Source organism: Pan troglodytes, chromosome 13 (assembly GCF_028858775.2).
Source record: "Pan troglodytes isolate AG18354 chromosome 13, NHGRI_mPanTro3-v2.0_pri, whole genome shotgun sequence".
NCBI lineage: Eukaryota > Metazoa > Chordata > Mammalia > Primates > Hominidae > Pan > Pan troglodytes.
The window spans coordinates 114646141-114673098 of record NC_072411.2 but is presented as its reverse complement, the minus strand read 5'-3'; the positions used below and the strand labels follow the sequence as shown (position 1 = coordinate 114673098).

The window sequence follows — 26958 nt, the reverse complement described above, 5'->3', positions numbered from 1 at the left end:
ATGCAAGAGTCATGAGAGATGTCATCATAGAATAATAGGGGAAGGAAAGGCATGTAGTAGACTTTGGCTTTTATTCTCAGACATAGGAGAAGCCATTGAGGAGTGCTAAGAAGTGGAGTGGCCTGAGCTGATATACATTCAATCAGGATTACTCTTGCTCTTTGGTTAAGAATACTCTGAACAGAGTCAAAGGCAAATGCAATATTCCAAGTAAGAGATTGTGTTGACTTTATCCAGAGTAGAAGCAGTGGGGGTGGTGAGAAGCAATGAGATTCTGTATACATTTTAAAGGGAGAGGGAGCCTGCAGGAGTTACTGAGAGATATGATATGAAATTTCAAAGAAAACAAGAATAAAAATAGTTACAAAGGTTTTTTGTTGTTGTTGTTGTTGTTGTTGTTGTTTTTTAATATGAGCAATTGGAAGGATGGAGTTGCCATCAACTGAGATGAGATGAAGAAGACCATGAAAGGAGCTGTTTAGATGAGAATATAGACCAAGAGATCAGGAGTTGATGTGACATATGCTTATTATGCCACCTGCCATCCAAACAGAGAGGCTGAGTAGCATTCGTCCTCCTGGATATAGGAGCGTGAGGTTCTGGAGAGAGGTCTGTCAAAGAGGGAATCAGTGTCAATCAGTCTGAATAAAAAATTCAGAAAACATCAAGAATATGAGAAGAGATACAGGAGTAAGTCTATGTTTCCTTCTAAGGAAAAGCAGTGCAACCGTGTATTTATTATTTACATCAATGTGACCAGGTTTGGGGTCAGAAGGTCATTAAAACTCAGCACCACAATCTCAATCTTTGTCTCTGTCTCTCCTTGTCTTTGTGTCACTGTCTCTGTCTCTCCCTCTCACTCTCTCTTGCTTCCCCCATCCCCCATCTCCCACCTCATCTTTCCTCTTGCTTTCTCAACATGAGATTGAATACTTTTGGAAAATAACTCTGTACTCAATGACTTAGCTGTCTCATGCTAAACAAGATTGGTAATGGGATCTCAATATGTATACAACATAATATTCTTCGAATATAAAAACAGCATGCAGTTTGAGACCAGCCTGGCCAACATGGTGAAACCCCATCTCTACTAAAAATACAAAAAATTAGCTAGGTGTGGTGGTAGGCACCTGTAATCCCAGCTACTTGGGAGGCTGAGGCAGGAGAATCGCTTGAACCCAGGAGGTGGAGGCTGCAGTGAGCCAAGATCGCGCCACTGTACTCCAGCCTGGGCAACAAAGCGAGACTTCATTTAATAGAAAAGAAAAAAAAAAAACCAACATGGAAAGTAATTGCAACCTGCAAAGAGACATAACTGACTGTAGATAGAAAGCAATTTTTCATTTTATGGAATTTCTCTTTATTAACAAGTTTTATGTTTTAAAAATGTTCTTCTGGCTTAAATAAGATGTTTGATATAGACATGGTGTAGATTTTAATAATATGACTGCTAGTTATACTTTACTTACACATTTTTAACACATGGTTCCTACTTAAATAAAGCACATCGTATGTATGTATATAAAACACAAGTATAAGAGGAAAAACAATTAATGTTCAAAGCCGAGCTAAATAATAGACCTGAATCTAGTTCCTTTCATAAGCATTATTTATTTTCTTTACCAGTTGCATTTTAGCAAAGTGGATTATTTAATCTGTCCAACAACTGTAATGTCTAAGTGGTTCTCTCATCTTCATTTCATTTTAAAGCAATGGTGCAATTCTGCTTATGCACCCAGTAATGTATCCCAGTAATGTATCCCATTACTTCTGCCTCTCTTCCAACTTAATGTTTCAGTGTAGAAGGCAAACTATAACAAATATTAATTAAAAGAACCTATTAATTCAAATTATGAATAGTTTTAAGTATTTTCGCATTTTATTTTAATTACTTTCCACAATTGGGAATCTTATCAGCATATTTATGTCAAATATAGGGAAGCATTATATGAGGTCATTAGGTGAACAGGCTCTGGGGTCAGACCTAGACAGGTTTGAATCTAACTGCCATGGTTTCATCATGTGTTCATCATGTGTTATTTAGGAAGATAATTACCTCTCTGTGCCTCAGTTTCTTATTTTGTCAAAAAAGAAGAATAATAGGACCTACCTGAAAATACTGTAAGGGAGAAGAAAATTTATATAAAGTGCTTAGCATAATCCATGGGCATAAGAACTTAGTAAATGTAGTAAATTTTGGTAACTGTCATATGAAATTTTAGAGGGGGATTCTTAGTTTTTGGTTTATGACAGCCTCCTCCTTTGATATACTCAGCTATCCACACTTGTATAATCCGTTGAAGACAGAAAGCTCCACTGTGTCCTCAGAAATCCTGGCTTTGTGTTCTGATTGTTGGAAGCTGGCCTGTGTGGATGATTATCAGTAGACTCCTGTGCTTTCTGGGTTTTGTTTAGGATTGTCCAATGACCCATTTGGAAAGCCCCAGCAGGGAATCAGAGAGAGAGAAAGGACAGTGAAACTAAGTATTTGTTCTCCTGGTTCCCTCTCTGTGAGATCTTCTTAATCTGTGTCTTTCAAGGGAAGGTCATTGCTGCTCTGAAGGAAGCTGCATTTGTAAGTTTCTCTTTGTTCTATAATCTCTCTCTTCCCTGCTTTAGTCTTGCTGGGCCTGGGGCTAATGCCAGCTCAAATAAACTGCTCTCATTCCTGCACTGTCCCTAGTAATTCCTTTACATTGCGCAAACTCTTAAAATTAATAACTTTTATATTAACATTCTTTAAATTATCCTAATTTGAATGTCTCATAAAGTAGTTGCTGGGAATCTGACTGATACACTCGGGAATACATAACCCCTCCCCTGAAGTCAGTTCATTTCCTGAGTGCTGCCTGGGAGTGCACTTGTATCCCTCTATCTGTTATGCCTACAGATGTCCCTTCCTTTCCCAGACTTATTGAGTATGCACTTGTCTCTTCTCTTCTTGATAACAAATACATGGGCTCAACCCAAAACCATCCACCTTTCCTCTAGCTTAAACTTCTCACTGGACTTAAGGTTTTATTTTACTTTATTTATTTAAATTTTATTTTATTGTGATAAGAACACAACATGAAATCTATTTTCTTACATTTTTAGTATACAATATGGTATTGTTAGCTGTAGGTACAATGTTTTGCACCAGATCTGTAGACTTTCTTATTAATTTTGCTTTACTGAAACTTCATGCTCATTGATTAGCCATTTCCCATTTTCTCCTCTCCAGTCCTGGACAACTATCATTTCACCCTTTGGTTCTATGAATTTGACTTTTTCAGATTCCTCATATAATCTTTCTTCCTGGTTTAGGTTTCAAAAACAAAAGCCAAGAAGGAAGATTATCTTTGGAAAAACCAATGAGGCAAGGAAATACAATGGCCTAGCTATTTCCTTGGAATTGAAGAAAAATATAATATTTACAAAACATAAGCTGATAAGAAAGATGAATTAAAGCATTGTTCCAACCACTCTGTACATATAATTTAAGAAAAAATGTTGGTATAAGAAAAAGTATTTTCTACTGTTTAAATATTATTATCATTTCCTGTATATAAAATTCATGCCCAATTTGTATGTCATTCTTGAATCCATAGCTTAATAAAAATAACAACAAACCAAAATAAGGTTTCATAAGTGATTTTTCAGTTTTATTTATATATTTGCAAAGATGGAGATAATTTAATCTATGTGGGATTGAGATCCTTTCTACTATGTACACCTTCAATATAAAGACATTATTATTCTTTCTCAGTTCTGTATTTCTGAAAGTCTGTCAAATACTTTAAAAAATGATCAGATCTATGCAAGTGAAGCTTGCAGAATTTGCATTTGCCCTCAATCCCTCTTCTTCCTCTAGCTTTTCATGTGTCTTGCCTTTGTTCCCATTTCACTAAGCAAGCATTGGCCTGCTGCTAATGCACTCAAGTTTCCCCACAAGCTCTCACATTCCCTGGAATGTTAAACGAAAAGAGAGCAACCAGGACAGGCAGACCAATTGCTTTCAGGTATACTGAATAAATTCCAGTAAGGCTCACAAATATTTCCTTTATTCTCTAACTACTCAAATTATTGCTAGTTTCTCTCCTTACAAGAAAATAAAATTCATTTGTAGGAAAAGGAAGTGAATTATATGACCAATGATGCTATTTTATTTCATAATAGTGAATTTTTATTGTGTTTTTCCCATATGGCATAAAAACTATCTCATACAGTGTGAAACACTTACAAGCACTCTCACAATTATTTCCACTTCCAATGTGCAAATCACAGGGAACCCAAAATAAGTTTGAAGGTGCTGTAAGAATAGGTTCGAGGCAGAATATACAGTAGAGAAAGGGGATAACGTTTAAAACTAGCATAATGATTGGTGTGTCTTGGTTTTCTTAAGTCCAAGTACCAGGACTGACAATATGATAAACTGTCATCTCTACCTTAAACTCTCACCCTTGCCTTTCATTTGCAAATGAGCAAGCAAGTGGCCTGTTTTTAACACATGGACCATTAACTGCTTTCTTCTATTTGCATAGTAATGATAGTGAGCCAATGGTGATTTACTGCTCTGACTTGTATCATAAATAACAGATCATTTACGCTGCTAATTACACTCATTTCCATATCAATAATGCATTCTGGGTTGGGTTGGACTACTGCATTAGAAAATGGAATTGAATGACAAATTGATTTCCTACTAAAATGGTGTAAAACAGTTGTCTATTACAAGAAGATACTATTAAGTAACGTAGATAAGTGCAAAAGACATTTTTACAACTTATCCTGTAGCTTGAATCATCAAAAGTATAGATTGGTCAGGAAAATATTTATCCCGTGTGCAAACACAAATGTGTAACATTTGATTATATCTATTGGTATCTGTCAGCACTACTTGGCTAGAGTATGGCTACCCTGAGCCCTCTGTCTCACATTTACTTTGTGGGTGGGCCAGTTAGCTTTTAGTTCTGCTATGTGATCCTAGACTGCACTCACAATCTGTAATAGTTATTTTTAAAATATAGGCTTTACTTCAAAAGGGGTGTTTGTGTGAGAGTGTGGATAGGTGGTGGTACAAGTGCATGATTATTACTAAAGAAACATTAAAGTTTAATATATGCCTTATAGATCAGTGATGTTAGATATAAACACACAGGAACCTTGAGGAACTTTCATATTCACAATAAATATATTTATGGTGCATACAGATGTATGTTTAGAGAAAGCCGAAGAGCAGTGGTAGAGATAAAGAAAGAGATTGAGGTTTTCTGAAAACTATTTAATAAAAATATCAGCTTCTCTATTTCAGCTGCAAGAAATTACTAAGATACTTGAAAATATACATTTAGAAGAAAATGTGTGATGAAAGAGATCTAATTTGTATAACCACCATCTTTCTAATAACTATTAGGTTGGTGCGAACATAATTGCAGTTTTTATCATTACTTTTAATGGCAAAAACAGTAATTACTTTTGCACCAACCTAATATTTTAGTGTATATTTGGACATAAATGCACGTAAAAAGTAACTAAATCAATTCAAAACTTATTCTCAGGTTTGCTTGGAGCCTTCTATAAAGAGTGATATCACATTCAAACTTAAAAGTAGAGAACAATGACAAGTAATATATTTACAAAGTTGTTAGAGTCTAAAATAGATTATAAAGAAGTTCAGACATTGTAAAATGTAAAAGGAGATAAAGTCTCAGATTTGAATTTTTGATATAAGAAGACATTTCTGAAGATAAATGATTGAATACGTGAACATTGATTCAGAAGAAAAGTTTATGATTATAATTAAACCAAAAAGCTGCTAATTCTCATGATTAGGTGACTTATCCTGCATGTTAATAATTTGATTTTTAAGGCATTAGGTGGATAGGTACAACAAAATGAGGAATACAAAAACTTTTCTATCTCCCCAAATGCGGGTAAGAATGATGGATACCAACTAGCAAGAAAATGTTAGGAAAAAGAATGAAGCAAGGACAGTGATTTAAAAAATGTTGTTCATTGGTAGATCACTTTATAAATAGTGAAGTGATAAAGATACATACAGTGTAACCAAGAAGGGAAGAGGGAGATGGAGGAATGATGAATTTGTTACATGTAATTTTCCTAAGATCTGAAAAATGTGTCCTTCTAAATCAATATTATGTTTATACTATAACCAATATGACCAAATTGCAATTATGTTAAATTATGGATGTGTTTTATTTTGAGGAGACTTTTTGATATTATTGTTTTAAATAACCACTGCCTCATTATTTTTGGAGAAATACACAATTACTTTGTAATAATATACTGATTATTGTATAAATATATAAGGATACATATGTGTGTATATATACATATGTATCTATATGTATACATATATGTTCATATATATGTATCCTTATATATTTATCCAACACATATGATATATATTATATATTATATGTAAAATATATATCTGTTATATATTATATATCACACATGTTAAAGTTCTAAATAATTTTTTTAATGTGAGCAAATATTGTCAGACTAAAGTTTATTAAAATTTGATTTACTTTTACTTCAAAAGAGTTAATGAATTAGATCCATGATACTAAATTAAATTCTTGACTTTAGTATTACAAATATTTTATAATGACAGAAGCTTAGAAAAATCTGCTAGCATCTATAAAATGTCATATATAAAAGATAAATCTGATTAGTTGTGTTCATATTTCTGTGCAGTACTTTTTCTTCACGGATACATGGATAACATTAGGTATCACCTACACCATTATTTTTCTTTATGTATAACTAAAATGACATGGGTCATAGTCTCCAGTAGAAGACCACAATTAACAATCTGATCAATAGTCTTTGTGCTTATACTTTCATTTCTGAAGATAAGTAAAAGGCTTTTTCTTTGTTTATAGACATAAACTAAGTATTTGTGGATTTGTATATTTTTGGGTTTTCCAACTCTTCTCTTTCACAACATTCCCCTTCTACACCAAAAACAAACAAACAAACAAAAAAAGAAATCAAAATAATTATTTGTTAATCCAGGGTAATCTAGTTTTATCTGATTACTATAGGTGAGCTATAGCTGTTATTAGAGGTCAATTCATTGCTCCAGTAAGAAATCAACTTGATTTGTTTAGCAAAGTTTTAGTATATATACTATGTACTACTTGTCTGTAAAAATACCTGTTAGAAAATAGCAAGGCTCTCTTTTTTATATAGCCTTGAAAAGTTGTTCTCTTATAATTGGGAGAAAAAATAAGTGGGCTTTTATGTGCATAGATGGACTTTACCTGTTTCTTTTGGATATATATGGATATATGCGCATGGGGAATAGCTTGAAGGGGAGTCAACAGGAATGACACAGAATTTCACTCATTCTGTAGGCTCCCCAGTGGCAGGGAAAGTCCTACCATTGTAAGGTCCAGACACAGTACCAGACACAGAGTAGGTAGGCATTCAGTACATATTTATTTAATGACTAATCAGTCTGAAGTCTTGAAAGTAAAACAAAGATAGTCTCTTAGGTTCTAATAGCTAAGTAGGTAGTTGATTATAGGATGACTTGATGTATCCTATACATCAACTTTGTATTAACCCCAAGGAGACTCAGACACCAAAATGAATTCTAAGATGAAATGCTAAACAACATCTAATAAGAAATAGCTTATATTAAGCCATGATTGCCAATGATTATGATTAATTAATAATTGTAGATTGTATTTTAGAATTTATTACTTTTAAAAGCTTATGATTAAACATAAAATTCCAAAAAGTTATTTAGGTTTTAATAATAAACTTTTGGGAATTTGCGAAAAAATACCTCATGTACAAAATCTGGGCCATAGGCACACTCTCCTGTAGCATTGGTTCAGTAATTCAAATCATAAAGTCAAGTGAGTGTCTACTCTCATCAGGTGAAAGTATACCTTAATGAAGGGTTCTCTTTGCATGGTGTATCACCTTCCTTAAATTTGAATATACAAACACAAAGCTATCAAGAGACAGCATCAAATGCACAGACTTCAATTAAAGAATTTTAGAAATAGACATGCATGCAGTATTACAATTATTTTTATTTTGATTATGCTATATGGGTAGCAATTAGCATTTAATCATTTTCATATATATGTTTGTACACTAACCCAGAAACTTTATACAGCAGACAACTTATATGTAGATAAAAATAAGGCACATGCGTGTCATACTTAGTTGCTGCTTTTCTACTTATAGTATGAACTGAAATGATCAATATGGCATTTTCTCCCTGAAGATGCATGTTATTTTGCCAATGGTTACCAACTCTTGACATTACTAGTTGAACCTCTATACATGGTCTTCTTTCAGCTCAAAGTTGACACCTCTTTTTTCTGTGATTCAGATAATCACTGTAGCTTTTGGCATCTTCTGCTGTCACTTTTTAGAAAGATAGTGGCTGCGTTACAAAGCTTTTCTTTGTGCTGTGTTTGGTGACTGTAACATGTTTTCAGCCCATATGACTAATTGTTCCTCTACGTATGCTGATCATTCTGAATTTGCTTATAATTGCATTTTTTTTTGCCCCCTTCACTTACCTAAACCCTATATACTTAAGTGTCATAGATATGGTTATGTTACTAGCTTTACTCAGAGTATTTATTTACACAGATTACTTTACATTTTTCATCGTTTATCCTCTTACTCAAGTTATTATTTTGGTTTCTTCTAAAAATATGGAATATAGAATTCATATATTAAGAATAAAAAATTCTTTAAAGCTATTGTACTCTATGGTATTTCACATAATATTAACCAGCTATTAGCAATGACTGGTATATACTTCCCATTGAAAATGATGTAAAGTCTGAAAGGATTCGTTTTGACAATTTTATATCACATATTTATATTTACCTTAGGTGGTTCTTTTTAATGTTTTAATTTGGGACCACACTAATTTCTAACTTGGTAACTCATCTCCTACCAAAATTAATACCAAGCAAAGAAAAATGGTTTTCTGAATAGAATCTACTAGTCTTTTATATCTTATAATGGTAGATCACTGATGAGGTAGAACTCCATTAGAGCTTTGCTCTCACAGTAAAAGGTTTTGGTTGTGCATGGATTGCACCTGGCGAAAGTTGGTTAGTATTGTCTAAGTGGCTTAAGACAAATTTATTTTGATTTGTATTGTGATGACTTTGCAAAGCACCAGATATTTTCCCGCTTCGTGTGTGTGTGTGTGTGTGTGTTTTGAGTCCAAGTCTCACACCATTGCCCAGCCTGGAGTGCAGGGGCATGATCTCAGCTCGCTGCAACCTCTGCCTCCCGGGTTCAAGTAGTTCTCCTGCCATAACCTCCTGAGTAGCTGGGACTACAGGCATGTACCACCACTAATTTTTGTATTTTTAGTAGAGACAGGGTTTCAGCATGTTGGCCAGACTTGTCTCGAGCTACTGACCTCCAGTGATCCACCCGCCTTGGCCTCCCAAAGTGCTGTGAATAAAGCATGAACCACTGCTCCCAGGCTTCCCTGTTGTTTCTTAATCATGAATGCTTTTGTGACAATTCACCAGCATTCAGGAAATATTAAGGACAGATGATATATTATCCCATTGAGCAATTAGAAATCTGCGATTTAGTCATATTAGAAGATTCTAAATCTGGGATACTTTTCAACGGTGAATTATCACTGTGGACATCTTTAAAACTGCATGTTTCCCTTATGACACCACACCATCATATTTGCCTTCCCTGAAGTAATAACTCTTTTCTGCATGTGTGTTCCTTAGATATCTTCTTGATGCAAACTTTGAATTAGAGTTGTGTAGATAATATACTTTGCATTTGAAATTATTTAGACTTTTTCAACAGTATTCCTAAACACATTTATTCACTTTAGTGGTTGAATTTTTAATCTCTTTTGATTACACAGATGACTCCAATACATTATTATCCAGAGCTATGCAATCAAGGTCAAAATTCTGTGTTTTCAAACAGAGAACCCTACAGAAAACCACACCATTTTTCATGTCTTCAAATTTTCCTAGTGTGGTGATGTGGATAGTTTTGACAATCTTCCATCTTCTTCCACTTAGTGGTTCTTAAAGACATTTTTGAAAAACACTGATTTTCAGTTGAACAGTGTAAGAAACCAGGCATGATGGAGAATTCCTCATTCTTACTGACAATATCCCAAAGTGACAGCTCCCAAGGAAAGTGGTTTCTCATATACTATAATATGTTGAACATTTTGTACTACTTGTGACACTAGATATAGAAAACAAGACTAGATGACATAAGAAAAGTGTTAAGTCAATTGAAATTGTGGAATTGTTGGTTCAATATATGTATGCAGTTTATCAGCATGAAGAGCCTTTAGTCTGATAACTGGCAGCTGTCAGTGTGACCCTAAAAAGGGTTTCCAGAAGGAACAATGTGGAATGCAAACCAATGAGTTTCAATTCATCTGATTGTAAGTAAGCAAAATCTCTAGAAAAGAGTAGAATGTCCAATTAAACAAATATAACCAGGCATAGGGAAGGCAATATTGTCTTCATAAGGACCTTCTTAAAAATATATTGACCCATAATTTCCACTGAAATTCTTTGAAATATATCATCTTTTAAGGTATGTGGTTGATGAATTATGTTTAGGCTTTAAAAAATTTTCATTTCTGACTATAGGAAATAAAAAACATCACCACAAACTGGAGACAAATGTGTCCAATTATATGGCATATTTATAACTTCTAGAAAAGAAGTGTCAGTCCAGAGTAAAATCTCCAAGTTTGCAGAAACCAAAAGATTCCTAAAAACAAAAACATTATCAATACAATTATTGCTTTCATCTAGCCATTCTTTCAGTAAACATTTATTGACCCAAGCACTGTGATGTGTGCTAAGAATAAAACATCCTCTGTCCTCGTAATGCTCTTCATTTGTCTGGAAAGACAGCCATTGAGCAAGAAATGATAAGTTTGATGCATGTCATGAAGGATGTCTGAATGTTACCTTGCAAAATTCTTTATAACGCCTGAGGATGGTTTATTAGGAAGGCTAGAGCAGGACCTCAGAATAGTGAGAGTGTTCCTTTGAGTCAGATGCAGAAAGAAACTTCTATAAGAGGATATGATTACAACGAACAAGCAAAAACCTTTTCTGAAAAGACAAAAGCCTGTGTGCTTATGATTCAAACTTTTGATTTTTTGATTTGGAAAACTTGGGCAGATGCCATTCTTTCATAATTAAAATACGTGCATGACTTTGAAGAGGTAAGTATAATAACTGACCAAATAAGGCAGACATTATGGTTTCAAAATAATTCAAATAAATGAATCTGACCTACAGAAAAACATTTTTAAATGTATGTGACCTAAGATTTCAATTTTATTTGTATGGCGGGGCCATTCCTGAGCATAACTGTGGGCTGGCTGTAGCATATCATTTCTTATATGCCTAACATTAGTCTCCTAAGTGGAAAATAAATCGTGCAGTCTTGAATTTACTTCTTGGAACAGTTTTCAGAAATATATTAATGTATAAGAAGACATAATTGGCTGTACTTTTGGTGAATATTGTATATAACATTGCTGAAATTTGGATTTAGGAATGAATGCTATAAAATGAAAATACATATCACAATGATCTATTTATGTATTAGAGAAAGGCATGAATGTGTCATATTCTCAGCACCTTTTATGAAAGCTTAGCAGATGTTTCAGTTTTCATAATGTATGCAGTAACATAGTTTTTATAACTTTGCACTTAGAATGAATTCATTTTAGTATAGCACAAGATATTTAAGAAATACATTGAGGAAAATAGTGTAAACAAGTAGAGATTATATTTTAAAGTAGAAAATATCATCTACCAGAGCTGATAGCAGTGTTTCAATGCAAGAAGGTTTAAAGAATCTCAGACATAAAAAATATTTTGGATACTATTAACTATTGAATAGGATGTTAATTCAGTTCTATGTATGGATTGATTGCCTAATATATTCAGATGTCTTAAACATAAAATATATAAAAGCCAATGAAATACATTTCATTCCTCACAACAGTAAGTCCTCTAAATGATTATTAAATGAAATATTATAAAAATAATAAGTGACTCAATTAAATTACTACATTAATGACATTGAACTCTTGAAAACAGGGCATATTATAATATGCATTAAAGGCAAATATATGCATATACATTTATATGTATATGTATACAAACACACACATACATAGTATCTTAACACAGGTAGTATGTCTAATTTAGGATGAAGAATCATTCAAAGTCAAATCCGTCTCTTTTGTTTTGGCTTATTTCCATGTTTAGTATGATTCTGAAAATGTCAGTCTATTGGAACCCACATACATACACAATTTAATGGATGTCTGCAAATTTTCCTATTTAATATGTTTGTCTTCACTACTTTCAAATGCAGGCAACTCTTTGCCTCCCCCTTCCAAATCTAGTGATTACATGTTACAGCATTTAGTGTCATTAGTAGATTGACTTGAAAACCACATTATCTGTCTGGTCTGAAAAACACTAATTTTGAACGTTCAGTTCAACAGTTTTTCTATAGCAATTTTGGGGTAGAAACAGAGTGAATTTTGAATGTGCCCTTAACTGAAATGTTAAAAAAAAATGAAGGAAGAGTACTGTATACATAGTAAGAAGTTAGCAAATACTGTGCAAATATGAATAAAGTATAGGCAGAGTATAGGATATGTCTGTTTTCACACGTATGAAAATACATTTTAAGGAAAGCTTAAATGCTCTACTTCTTTGAAGCTTTCATGTTTGCATTGAAATTCAATATTTAATAAACTTAATTATAGTAAAATGAACTCTGTAGGACCATGTCAATGGGATCTAATGAAAAGTTAAAACACTTCAGAAACACCTATTTTCCAGATACATCTTGCCTTACATTAAAATCTAGTGTTTAAAATTTGTTATTACGAAGATTTTGTGGTAAATCATTTATGCCTTTTAAAGAGGAAAATTTTTCTAATTATAGTTATTTAATTGACAATCTAGGGAGGCACAATTACTTCTGTTAAGAAGCATTTCTCAAGTTAGTAATTTAGCATTTTCAAAAAGTGTATTTAATTTCTTTCCTTAATATTTTTTTTTGTTTTTATAATGGTTCTTATGATTCAAGGGAACTAAAGCATTTTATTTTATGGACTTCAAATATACATATATATATATATGTTTATTTTATTTTATTTTATTGTATTTTAGCAAGGCAGACTCTATTGATTGAAAATTACAATAAAACTAGTGTGAAAATTTAGACTCTTAGCAGGTGGAGAACACACAATTTTGGATTACTCTAAGCAATACTCCTTAAACTACTCTAAAGGATATATTTAGGCATTATATTGTAATTGCTGAATATGGAAAACACTAGAAAATGTTATTAACTAAGTGAATTAGACTGGAAATTACCAAGAACTGGATTTTACAATATTAATAAGTATTTCTTCATATACCATTGATATTTTTACTTAGTATTAATATGGTGGGAATTTGTCAGCATACTTTCTAAATTTTTTCTGGAGTACTGTCTTGGTCTGCCCAGGCTGCTGTATCAAAATACCATAGACCGAATGGCTAACAATACAGTTATTTCTCACAGTTCAGAAGACTGGAAAGTCCAAGACCAAGATGTTAGTAGATTCAGTTATTCGTAAGGGCCTTCTTCCTGACTTGCTGATGGCTGCCTTTTTGTTGTATCCTTACAGGGAAGCTCTGGTGCCTCTTTCTCTTTTTATAAAGGCATTAATTTCATAATGAGAGCTTCACCCTTATGACTGCATCTAAACCTAATTATTTCTAAAAGGCCCCATCTCTTAATACTATCCCATGGGAGTTAGAGCTTCAGTATATGAATATTGAGAGAATACAAATATTAATAGTTAGCTGAAAAGGAATATTGATTTAAAGTGTAGCTTATTTCTGTGTCATTAAAGCAAATTATTTCTTATGAAGGATCTGTTATAGTACACAGGTACTAATTGATAAAGTAGTTTATCAGGTTTCAAAGATACTGAGGAGCTCATAGTTTTCATTGAGAACTATTACGATTCTAATATAGCTTAGCCTTGGCTGCATAGGTTAATTGTTATGCTTCAGACTGACATTACAGGTTGAATATCCCTTATCCAAAATGCTTGGGACAAGATGTGTTTTAGATTTGGGATTTTTTGGTAAAAATGAGTCAGTAGACAATTTTACTGGTTCGCCATACCTAATCTGAAAGTCCAAAGACTGAAATGCTTTAATGGGCATTTGTTATTAGTGTAATGTCAGCACTCAAAAAAATTTGGATGTTGTAGCATTTCAGATTTTAGATTTTTGGATTAGGAATACTCCATGTGTAGTTACTTTTTCTCTTTCTGATCACTATTTAGTTCTTGTTAATTTAAGACAGTATAAGTGAAGAAGTGGACAATCTTGACTTTTTTTTCTTTTAAGAAACTGATAGATATTGCTTCATCTGCCACAAATACTTATGGCTAAGAAGTATAAAATAAATTACAAAATAAATATTTATCTACCATTTGCTTTAACTGATGATGTACGAGGTAAAACTAAAATGAGCTTTCAAATTGGACTGATAGTATGTAGTTCAAAACTTAGGAAGATAAAACCCATCTCTTGATCTTTCTATCTTGAACGCTAATTTTTCAAAATTTCTTTTAAAGTATAAATCCATTTTCCCTCTCATTTAGGTAGTATACTTTTTCTTAGAAACATATTCCCTGTAGGAAAGTAATTTATGATACTATCTTATCAAAGCCCTTATCATGAGAGTTTGGATGAAAGGAAGTGGAAATCATCCTTATTTACCAAATAAAGTTGGATTTGATCAGATTAAGGATTTAAATATGCTGATGTTATCTTGTGGATTAGTCAAGCTTTGAAACACTGAATAAAACTTGCCAATAAGTGAAAGATAAAAGTGTCATTGTTACTGAGGTGTGCCTGTAGACTGCATTAAGGGAGTAATTTCCTTTGCCAATTTCTGAAGTGACCCCAGACTACATATATATGTCAGTAATATACTGCAGTGCTAATAATGATGTAAGGGTTGAACTTGGTGTTTCATGAAATTAATATATATGAGTTAAATTAATCTTGTCATGGTCTTAAGGGCTTTATTAGTATTTTATATGAATATATTATGTGAGGTTGAAGATTTAAGAACGAGGCAGTTTCAAACTCAAGAGTTTTAATTCAGGTTTATAGATCTTTACTCTATTTTTTTAATATAAAAAGAAAAGATATTGAAAATGAACAAACATGTCTGACCCCTTTCCTAAGTACGGGTTGCATCTTTTCACAAGGCTCCAGTGGGTGTGAGCCAGAACTCTCTAGCAGAGGAATGAAAGGATGTTGCAAACAGTACACTATTGTACATTTCTATCAAAGGCAGGAAGCTGCAGGGCTTGATGTGTATCTTAATTCCTCTACTTCTTGCCCTTGCTGCCATGTTTTCAACAGCTTGTTCATTTGGATATGGCAGATAAATAGGTATGGGTGGACTCATTTGGAGGGTAACTTTCCGTTGATTTAGTTTGTACAGAAAGATGCTTTAGTAACTACCTTTCATGTCTCTTCAATCACACTAGCAATACAAATGCGAGTCAATAGAAAGTTTTGTTGATGGTCCCATTCATGGCTAGCTTTGTGGGTATGTAATTACACAGGCCCCTGTGTTAAGAAGAGATTCGTGCTTTGTTGCTGCTGTCTTGAAATTCTTAGTTCAAGAAATAAGGGGCTTCATGTTTTTATTTTGCACTCAGTTCCACAAATTTTGTAGCTTGCCCTGGACCCATGAATGATATCATAATTTGAATGGAAAAATAAACTTTCTTTTCATTGTATGTTCCAAATAAAAAGCCATTCCACATTTGGATATCGACACAGAAAACTAGCACTCTGTAAATTATTTTAAAGAGGAGAATGATAAATAGCATTAGAAACTCAGTTAAGAAAATATTGTGGTGATATTTAACTAGACACTCATTTTCATATTTAACTCAGTATTTTCTCTTTATTTTGTCATAAAATATTATAGTGTATCAATGTCTTCTAAATAAATACATTTATTCTTGGTTATAAATATATATCCTTTTAGTTTTCAAGTAATTTGGAAAAATCTCTTGTTTAGCATATTTTTCTTCCATCCAAAGAACTTTGTGTGTCACGTTCTTTATTTACTAATATTTTCCGATGATTTCTAAATGCTATTTCCTTTAACTGTATTGAATAAAAGATCTGCAAATACAGGTATACAGCATGCCAAAATAAGTGACACACACAAACAGAGCCCTATTTAAATTATTTTTAGTTACGCTAGTATTTTTCATTAATACTATTTTCTTTTCTAAGTATCTAATCTAATAGTATCTGCTTTTCTTAAGGCTTTAGGATGGTGGAGTAGAGCTAATTTCAGACAAGGAATAATCTCTAAACTTGTAAAACAGGCATTCACAAAGTAAGTGCTTAAACAGGCCTTTTTTATAAATCAAATTACAGACCCAAAGTATTTCCTTTCCCAGTTCTTGGATCATTCCTTTCACTTCTAGGATACCAAAGTACGTAAGTGACGTTTGACAAGAAAATTAGGTTCCAGACCTACTGCAATGAGATTATGACCTCATCAAACATGTTTCTGAAATCATCATCAGTTTCAGTTTAATAGATTCAAGGACTCATTTGTTACAAACAAAAAAGCATGTTACTCCTAGTTGAATTAGCATCAGGTTGGCAGAGTTTAAGGCAACTTTTGGCCTTAAAGTCGATGTTTGGATTCAATTCTCTGAATGTTTATTTCAAGCCAAATGTCTAACCAGACAGAAATCTGTGTGTGTAGCCATTTATTGTGACAACAACTACATCATTAGACAAACCAGTCTGGTCACAGACTATGAGTTAGCCTCCATGTCTTTAGCCAGCTTCTTTCTGTGGGTTCCAGTTTAAATCGATTCAATATGCTTTCTAGTTTAGATTCATATGAAACAGAAAGAAAGCTAGGAAGTAAAGAAAGTCTGTACTCATTTATAATTTCTGCATATTGCAGGACCAGGAAGGAATTGCTAAACCTCATATTTTTATTAGGATTAGAAATTTTAAAGTTAAGGGTCCAATTTATCAATTTAGCTTAAAATACTAAGATTGGAGCCTTGGAATTTCGTTAAGCCTGTCACATTAGAAAAGCCCTGAGATTTTAGAATGAAACAGTTCAGAGCCATATAAAGTTATTACAGCATTTCAGAATTCTTAGAGGAAGATCACCTTTCAAATTGTAGATGAACTTCTGGTACGCAAGACACCTCTTCCGACTAAAGGCATTCAGGCTGCTAAATTGCAAATATTAAATCATTTTGATTTTTAAAAGTCCTTAGTTAAAAGAATATAGAATGAAAACATAAATTTTATAGCCTTTCACTAATAGAGCAATGAATCTGCCAATTGAGAAGTTTTACAAAACATTCCTCTATATAAAGTACTCTAAGTGGTGCTATTTAGTGGTAAGGCATGTAACTATTGAAATTTAAAAGATTTTTAATAGCAGTCAGGTATTTTCAGAGATGAATTCCCATGAGATATGCAAAGTTGTTTTTGAATATTTTTGTTTGTGTGCATGTGTGCATGTGTGCATGTGTGCATGTTTAAGAGTTCAGTATAACCACTTTATATATGTACCACTTAATGGGGCAATTTACTGTCAACTCATGAGATCCCAATAACTCTGGAAAGTTGTAAACCAGCGTTTTATCACTATTTCACAGATGAATAAAACTGAGAATCTGAAGATTAAGTAAATATACCTGATTTCTATAGCTATGACTTGAGTAGGCTGTACTCTTGTTTTATCATTTTGAAGATTTATTTTTCTGTAACAATCACTATAGATAATATATCATCAGTGGAAGATAATTGAAGTATTGTGTGGCTTTTTATAATGCACATGTGTGTGTACATGTCATATAAAAATAAATACTTTTTAAAATAATTTTGATAATACCTATTAAATAGTCCAAATTATAAGAGAAGTAGGAATACAAACATGAACTGAATAATGATTTCAAGCCCAGGGCCCTTTCTGCTATAACATACTGTTCCCATATTGTATTACTAGTTTTGAAATTACTGAGATGTTTTCTATTAACACATATAAGACAAATAAGGTATACAAACCATAGAACTGTTTTACAGTTGTATTCTTCCAATCACTATTAATTATGATCACCATAATTAAATTAAACTTGGTTAAAAATGGCTTATCCAATTAAATAAATGAAATATAACAGAGGAGAAATTTTAATATCCTGTGTTATTTTAATGATATAGCCAGGTGTATATGTGGCTGTTTAGCTTTTTCACTGATTTGAAATCACAAGTAAGTAAGAGAGTAGAAGTACAAGGACTTTGCCTACAGTAAAGCACTGCAAAAATACTCTACATAGGCTGGGCGGGGTGGCTCATGCCTGTAATCCCAGCACTTTGGGAGGCCAAGTCGGGCAGATCACGAGGTCAGGAGTTTGAGACCAGTCTGGCCAACATAGTGAAACCCCATCTCTACGAAAAATACAAAAAAAAAAAAAAAAAATTAGCCACGCATGGTGGTGTGTGCCTGTAATCCCAGCTACTCAGGAGGCTGAGGCAGGAGAATTGCGTGATCCTGGAAGGCAGAGGTTGCAGTGAGCCGAGATCGCGCCACTGCACTCCAGTCTGGGTGACAGAACGAGACTCTGTCTCAAAAAAACAAACAAACAAAAAACAAAAAGAAAAAAAATACTCTACATATCACAAACCAGTACAGAGGGAATTATTCTGTTCATCAGGCTGATGTAGATTAGCAAACTTGGGTAAGTAGTGAATGAATATGTTATAGTTTGTTTTTAAATACACTAACGTTGTACACAAATGCATTTAATCTACTTTGTGAGACAAGAGTGTCCTCACTTCAAATTTTATATATAATTGAGTAATTTAGAATGGAAATCTCAGCTGAGATCTAAAGACAACAGGAAATTCATTCCAAGGTACAAGGCTATCATGCTTGACTTGAAATAACAAACCAAGATATGTTGGTGTTAGGCTGTTCTTGAGTTACTGTGAAGGAATATCTGAGACTGGGAAATTTATAAAGAAAAGAGGTTTAATTGGTTCACAGTTCTGCATGCTGTATAAGCATAGCACTGGCATCTGCTCAGCTTCTGGAGAGGCCTCAGGGAGCTTTTACTCATGGCGGAGGGTGAAGCAGGAATAGGCACGTCATATGGCCAGAGCAGGAGCAAAAGAGAAGGAGTCGTGGGGAGGTACCACATACTTTCGGATCTTGAGAGAACTCACTTATTACCAAAGGGAGGGCATTAAGCCATTCATGAGGGAAACACCTTCCTTATCCAAACACCTGCCATCAGGCCCCACCTCCAACACAGGAGATTACCTTTCAACATGAGATTTGGTGGGGACACAGATCCAAACCATATCACAGAGAGAACAAAATAGTTTACCAAAGTTGGTAAATACTTTACCAAAATTGAGGGGGAGATTTAAGATTTATGAAGTGAGATTCTTGTAAGCTTTGATTTCTATTCTCACACCCTCAAGAAGGGGATGGGTGTGGGCATGATTCTTTCCATGAGTATGTCTTTAAGAAAATTAAAGAGAGGGTTTGCAGGATATGGTGGACTGATATGTGAGAAACAAACTAACTAATTGCCTTTATTTTGGAGCAAAACTGTGTTGAACTCCCGGAGTTGATCTAAGAAGAAGAAGAAGTCTTTCCCATAGACCAGATGTGGGCTACAGGAAAGAACTGGCATGGTGTTATCTTGGGTCCTGTCTAAGAGGATGGTCTGGAGGGTCTAAGTGACTTTATAATATAGTATAGCATAGTATAGTATAGTATAGTATAGTATAGTATAGTATAGTATAGTATAGTATAGTATAGTATAGCAGATACTATAATTAGGGACTAAGTAAGACTGCTGCATTCACCCTTGTCAGGGGAACTTCAGGAAGAAATATCTCAACTAAAGGTGCAAGGGAGAGAGAGACTGTTGACTTCCCCACAGAGATCACAAAAATACCTAGGGGAGAAGAATCACTTTAAACAAGTGTTTAGTTCTGAGAGCTCCAACACGAGATCCTCACCAATCAAGTAACTTTTCTATTCCTCTATGATCCAAAATCAGAGGATTTTAAAAATTGGCATTGGCAAGCTGAGGGAGAAGAGGTAGAAGCATATTCTAGGGAGGGAGAAAAGCTGTCACATTCCTTTCCTGGTAGCAGTGTTTGTTCATCAGAATAGATATCACCATAAATATTTATCTACATGTATTGATTATTTTGATGTAGTTTCCTTATATGTTAAAATATTTTTTCTAACTTTAGGTTAGGTTTTACAAATATAATGGGAATTTCTAAAACTTATAGGAGGTCTCTGGGTAGAAAAAAGTTATGAAGATGATGTAGTTGAAGTTGATAAGAGGCATTTAAGGACTGCTTGTAGCCTGTTTCATGGTTATGGCACTGAAAAATGTAAGTTTGAAACCAACAGAGTAGGTATAAGTGCAGAATTCTCCATATCTGATCAATTAATTTATTTTTAAAATATAAATAATGATATTTTTGTTTGTTTTCTAGTTATTTAGACATTGTATTACTTCAACTTGAGCTGTGTTTATTTTACTACAATGAAATAGTTTAAGCCATTTTACTTAAAATTAATTTTTTAACATTATACCTTTAAGACTGAAATGTTTTAATTTATCTAAATATAAATTGTGTAAATAGAATTGTAAACCTTTTGCTTACTTAGTTTTTAAAAAGTCATATATCAAAAAGTGTAGCTGTAGTTCATTATTTTGAGGCTACAAATTAACAGTAAATAATCTTTGAGAAACTATCTGAATATGTGTACATAAAAATAGATGTGTGTGTTTGTGTACATGTTAGAGTCTTACATGGTGAATAGTCAATACAAAAGCAGTTTAATTCACCAGCATTTTAAATAATCTTAAATGAAACAAGTATGAAGGGGGAAGTAATATAACTATTTATAATACATATTTATATTTAATTTCATGTTTTTGTTTTTAAGCGAATATATACCGTTTTATTATTTGAAAAAGTTCACAAAATTGTTGCCTTAAGTTAATCTTAGACTTAGATGAGAAAATGAGAGGAGAATATTATTCAGTGAGAACACACATGCATTTCATGCTGTAGATAAGCCTTATGCATAATTTAAAAACAAATATTTAATGCCGTTCAGGATTTTCCAAACTACACAGAAAACTTAAATGAGACACTAAAACGTATGATTTCCTGAAAAGAAATCCATATTTATACATACATATGTTCCATATATTTTAGCTTAAATTTGTCTTCAGAATGATAGTTTCTTTACAAAAATAAAACAACTTATTTGTGATGATTTGTACATAATGAAATTTCACTTATATTATTTTGTGCACTAGAATATGTTTACTATTGTTCTTTACTCTCTAATTCTAACTCACACTAACACAAATAAACATAGCAATAAATACATTACAGAGTAGTCACCATTAATGACAGTAACAGGTATCATACATTTCTTAATAAAAAGTCATCCCAATATAGTCTTTTGGTGATTACATTGTATAGCTGTATAAAATGTGTCACTTCTGTCTTTAAAATACTTCAAAATACAGATGATTAAAGAGAAACACTGTTATTTCTATTTTTTTTAATCCAGGCAGTTTCTTTAACATCTAACAATCTTTGAGTTTATTTTTTAGATTTATTGTTTTCTGAAGATGAAGCCTGGATTTCTTTCAGAGTTTATGTTAATAACTAGAATACACGAATTTAGATTTCAAAGTGCTTCACTATTTAGCCTGAAGAACCATTCCACCCTAAAATTTCTGTTTGATGTGATGTATTATGAGAGTACAGATTTAGTCACACATTTGTTATAACTGAACCATAATGATCAACATTTTCATTGAATCATTCAGTCTTTTATCATCCTGTTGGAGACTGATGAATGTGACTCATGGTGTCAGTAAAGTGGAGACAACAACTCATTCTGCAAATTTAATAGTGAAAGTGCTTAATGAATTCTCAGCATGAGTATGTGATAAACAAAACTCTTTGATCATCATGCATTATAGATAGACCAGACATCACTGTTTTACCTTGCATATAGTTTTACAAACATTGTAAAGAACATGCACTTTGAATAGAGTAGGACATGCTAATTCTTAATCTAAAAATTTCACTTACACATGTGATATATTTTTTCTGAAATAGATATTATATTTACATATACAATCATACTTACATATAGAATTTAAAGATTGGGTAGATTACACTGCAATAAAAAATAACCCACAAATCTCAAGGACTTTAAAACATTGAAGACTTCTGATATAAAATCTCCGCATCTCCATATCTCCACATCAGCATAAACATTAGTATTATTTATTTACTGCTTTGAAATTGAGCCGATACCTAAGATTATAAACGGGGATTAAAATGGACAAGTAGGTAGAGAAGGGTGTGCAAGGTGTGTCTTTCCATGTATTTTTACCCTCATTTAAATCTCCCTTTTTATAAATAACCTGTTCCCTGTCCAAGCTGTATTCATTTCTGTTTCAAGCACATGAAAATGGATACTTAATTAAAATGAAGTAAAATTCTGCCTAATTAAGTTTGGTGATTAGGTTGCGAATTTGTCTGTGTTCTTGAATAAATGATTTAGTAAAGAAATGATTTGTATTACCTGTAAAGAGAATTAGCCAAGAGGAAAGGAATTCTATTTGAAGAATGTAGTAGCCAGGTGATATAGTTGATATGAGAAACTACATATGGATTTCTGGCATTGCTGCTGCTGATCACTTGAAATAATGTTTTTGTCAGGATTGCTTTTAACTGTCATAATAGAAGAAATTCCTGTAAACTTCAGAGTGAATTTAGGGAAAGTTTAGTAAAATTCTGGTTCCCAATCTGTGCTACATACTGGAATCATCTGGGAAGCTTTGAAAAAATCCTAATATTCATGACTCAGCCCATCATTAATTAAATCAGAATGTCTGGTTAAGAGGGCGGTGGTGGTGTCAGCATCAGTATTTTCTTTTTTGTAAGAGATGAAGTCTCACTGTATCGTCCAGGCTAGAGTGCAGTGGCTATTCACAGGTGCGATCATAGTTCACTACAGCTTTGAACTCCTGGGCTCAAGGGATACTCCTGACTCAGCCTCCCAAGTAGCTGCGACTACAGGCATGTGGCCCCATGCCTGGCCTCAGGAATCAGGATTTTTAAAAGATCCTCAGGTGATTCCAGTATATGGCAATGTTTGGGAACCCATTGTATTAAAAATGTTGAATTTAAAATTTTGGAGTATAAAATAATAGCCATTATCCTCAGGAAACTTAACGTAGGAACAGAAAACCAAACACTGCATGTTCTCGCTTATAAGTGGGAGCTGAACAATGAGAACACATGGACACAGGGAGGGGAACAACACACACTGGGACCTATTGGGGGAGGGTGGGGATAGGGGAGAGAATTAGAGAAAAGAGCTAATGCATGCTGGGCTTAATACCTAGGTGATGGTTTGATAGGTGCAGCAAACCACCATGGCACACATTTACCTATGTAACAAACCTGCACATCTTGCACATGTACCTCAGAACTTAAAAATAAATAAATAAAAATAAATAAAAATAAAATGTTACTGAGAAACAAATATTTTAATATCTTTATAAATATAGATTTTTGTTCTCCTGAATAAAACACTTATTCAGTAATTGTCTATACATGCGAAAGTACTTTGCAGAACTAATCTTGTAATGATTACCTTATACCTAAATTTTCAAATTTTTACTAAGCTACCTAGTAGTACATAATAAGTGCATATTCTCAATACAAAGCATATCTACTTAATGCATTTAAAGTCTATGTGCACTGATATTATGTTTTATAAATTATTAACTAGAATAGTATAATATGTCAGTGGAAAAGAAGACAATTTCTAGAACAGCAGATGGTCTTTTGTCAAAACTTCTAATTCATTGAAGTAACTTTATACTGCTGTTTAGAGTTCATTCTTAAAAGCCAGTGTTTTTCATGTATATACCCAAGTAAATGCGTATATACCCAAGTAAATACATATATACATATATTACACATACTCTTGAATTTTATATATATGCCTACTTATTTACTTAAAAACACTTAAATACATATATATACATATGAAGTAGCTGTAGTACAGTGGTGAAGAACATGCATTTTGAAGTCAGAGTGCTTGGGATCAAACCCTGGCTTTGTCGTTTACTAGCTTTGTAACCTTAGACAGTTTACTAAACTTACCCTGCCTCAGTTTCTTTATCTGTAAAATAGGAATAATGTTAGTTATGTATTGATTAGATTGTTATGACAATAAATGAATTAAAGCTTCAGAAGGGTGTCTGACAGTTATTAAGCACTCAATAAATATTAGTTACCACTATTTTAGTTTTACTTTCAGGTATTCAATTCTATAGTATTGCTTATTAAAGCATGAATAAAACTTGCTCAGAAGTTTTGATCCAGTGAAGGCAACATACATACATATATGTATTTATATATGTTATATCATATAGATAATGTATATTTATATATAATGTATATTATTTATATAATCTGTTAATATTGTGTGATAAGCTTAACAGTCGTATTTAGAAGGGGAAGAGATACCTAACATAGGGAATATGGGCAGTGGGGTTCGGGAAGGGCTTCCAAATGAAGATAACGCTTAAGCTATTTTAAGGGAATTCACCCTGTTGGGAGGTGAGGGAGAAAGGATTTGTGCAGAGAGAAGAGTATGTGCAAAGAGACTGAAGTAGGTGTTGAAAGCATGGCATGTTCAGAGACCTAAGAATGGAAGGGTGTGGAATGTGTGGAGAGGAAGAGGAGAGTCACCTCATGAAGACATTTGTATCTTGTACTAAGGGGTTTGGGCTTTTTCTTGATGGTAATGGAGAATCACTGAAGGACTCATAATGCAAGTATTGGTATTTTTGAACCATTAATCAATTCACTCACAAATACATTATCCCAAATGACAACCAGAGTCAGTTCCCAGTCAACGATGAGTCTCTGAGAGGTTTTTAACAGTGAGCAACAAAGGCGAATGTTTCATTAATGTACCCGTCCTTTACTCTTCATTCAGTCTGGCTTTTCTGTAATCTTAAATCATTTAGTCCTTATAATGAAAACTAGATAACTATAATATGTGTAATCATCTTTTATCTGCAATTTGTAACAGCACATAAGTAGTAGTAATTTTGCCTCTAATATGGCTTTCAGCCATATGTGCTGTTCTCATTTTATACCAAGAAATTGGCCATTTCATCATCCCAGACTGAGTGGTCATACTAGTTCTAGATCTGTGTGTGGTCATATTATCTGTCCAAAGTGAACCGATTTTTGTAGTCTCCTTTAGACTCTCAAGGAGTTCTTCTTTGTATTTCGATGTACTAGGACATAAGGTATCACTGCCGGCAGGTATTTGGAGGCACACATGTCTTAAACTTAGCCTATAGTCACAGGTACACAGGTACAACGTGCATGAAACTTCTCAGGCTCCTATTTGTGATGGTAGTAGTGCTAAATATAAAATTGGCCATACTATGGGAATAAAATCAGAAATAGAGACAAAAATTGATCAAATGTATTACTTAGCACTTCATTCTTTTTCATGTTGTGAAATGTAGGTTTAGGAGGTTTAGTAGTTCACACTGTGTATGGTTTTGGGCTTGTCCCTCAATATTCTTAGGATTCAGTTTTCTTCATGTTTCCTGCATGTGTTGGGCTACAACATTTAGAAAATCATACCCCTATTAAATTAAATTGTTGAGCAGCGAGAGTGTAGAAGTTCTAGTTGTGCTGTTGATTTACATCAGTGTTGTATTCAAATTCATCAATTTTCTGAAGTACAAAGCCTTGTGTAGTTGAAAGACAACTGAAATTTAAGTTCAGAAACCTGAGATATTTCATCCAACATTATGTGTACTTACTAAGTGTGGCTGCTCCCTAGGAGCCAGCATACAAAAATAATTGAAGTATGTTCATAACTTTGAAGATCTAAGGGAAACAGATGTGCATGATTAATTGTGAAAATATATCCTCACCTCTTTCAGATCTTTTATGAAGTGTTATTCTTTCTACTGAGGCCTTTCCAGGCTGTCCTATTTAGAACTGTATTCATCTCCAAATGCACAAAGCTGCCATGAACATTCGTGTGCATGTGTCTTTATGGTAGAATGATTTAAATTCCTCTGAGTATATACCCAGTAATGGGATTGCTGAGTCCAACGGTAGTTCTGCTTTTAGTTCTCTGAGGAATCACTGTACTGCTTTCCACATAGTTGAACTAGTTTACACACCTGCTAATGGTATATAAGTGTTCCCTTTTCTCTGCAACCTCACCGGCCTCTGTTATTTTTTGACTTTTTAATAACAGCCATTCTGACTGGTGTGAGATGGTATCTCATTGTGGTTTGATTTGCATTTCTCTGATAATAAGTGATATCAAATTTTTTTTCATATGCTTGTTGGCCGCATGTATGTCTTCTTTTGAAAAGTGTCTGTTCATGTCCTTTGCCCAGTTTTTAATGGATTTGTTTTTCCCTTGTAAATTTAAGTTCCTTACGGATGCTGGATGTTTAACCTTTGTCAGATGCATACTTTGCAAAGACATGGAATCAACCTAAATGCCAATTAATGATAGACTGGATAAAGAAAATGTGGTACATATATACCAAGGAATATTATGCAGCCATAAAAAAGAATGAGATCATGTATTTTGTGGGGACATGGATGGAGCTGGAGGCTATTATCCTTAGCAAACTAATACAGAAACAGAAAGCCAAATACCACATGTTTTCACTTATAAGTGGGAGCTAAATGATGAGAACTCGTGAGCACAAAGAAGGGGAACAAG

General features: G+C 33.4%; 1 protein-coding gene across 7 annotated transcripts in view; it reads left to right on the top strand.

Annotated features, from left to right (window-relative positions):
* Positions 1 to 26958, top strand: part of ERBB4 (erb-b2 receptor tyrosine kinase 4) — a 1163457-nt gene that overhangs the window by 107805 nt on the left and 1028694 nt on the right. Inside the window, exon 1 of one of the 7 annotated variants that reach the window (XM_063791611.1) lies at positions 2449 to 2575. The exons of the other annotated variants lie outside the window; for them this stretch is intronic. The gene's annotated coding sequence lies outside the window, so the exon portion shown is untranslated. Of the gene's footprint in view, positions 1 to 2448; positions 2576 to 26958 lie in introns of those variants that run through there. 7 annotated transcript variants of the gene reach the window in all.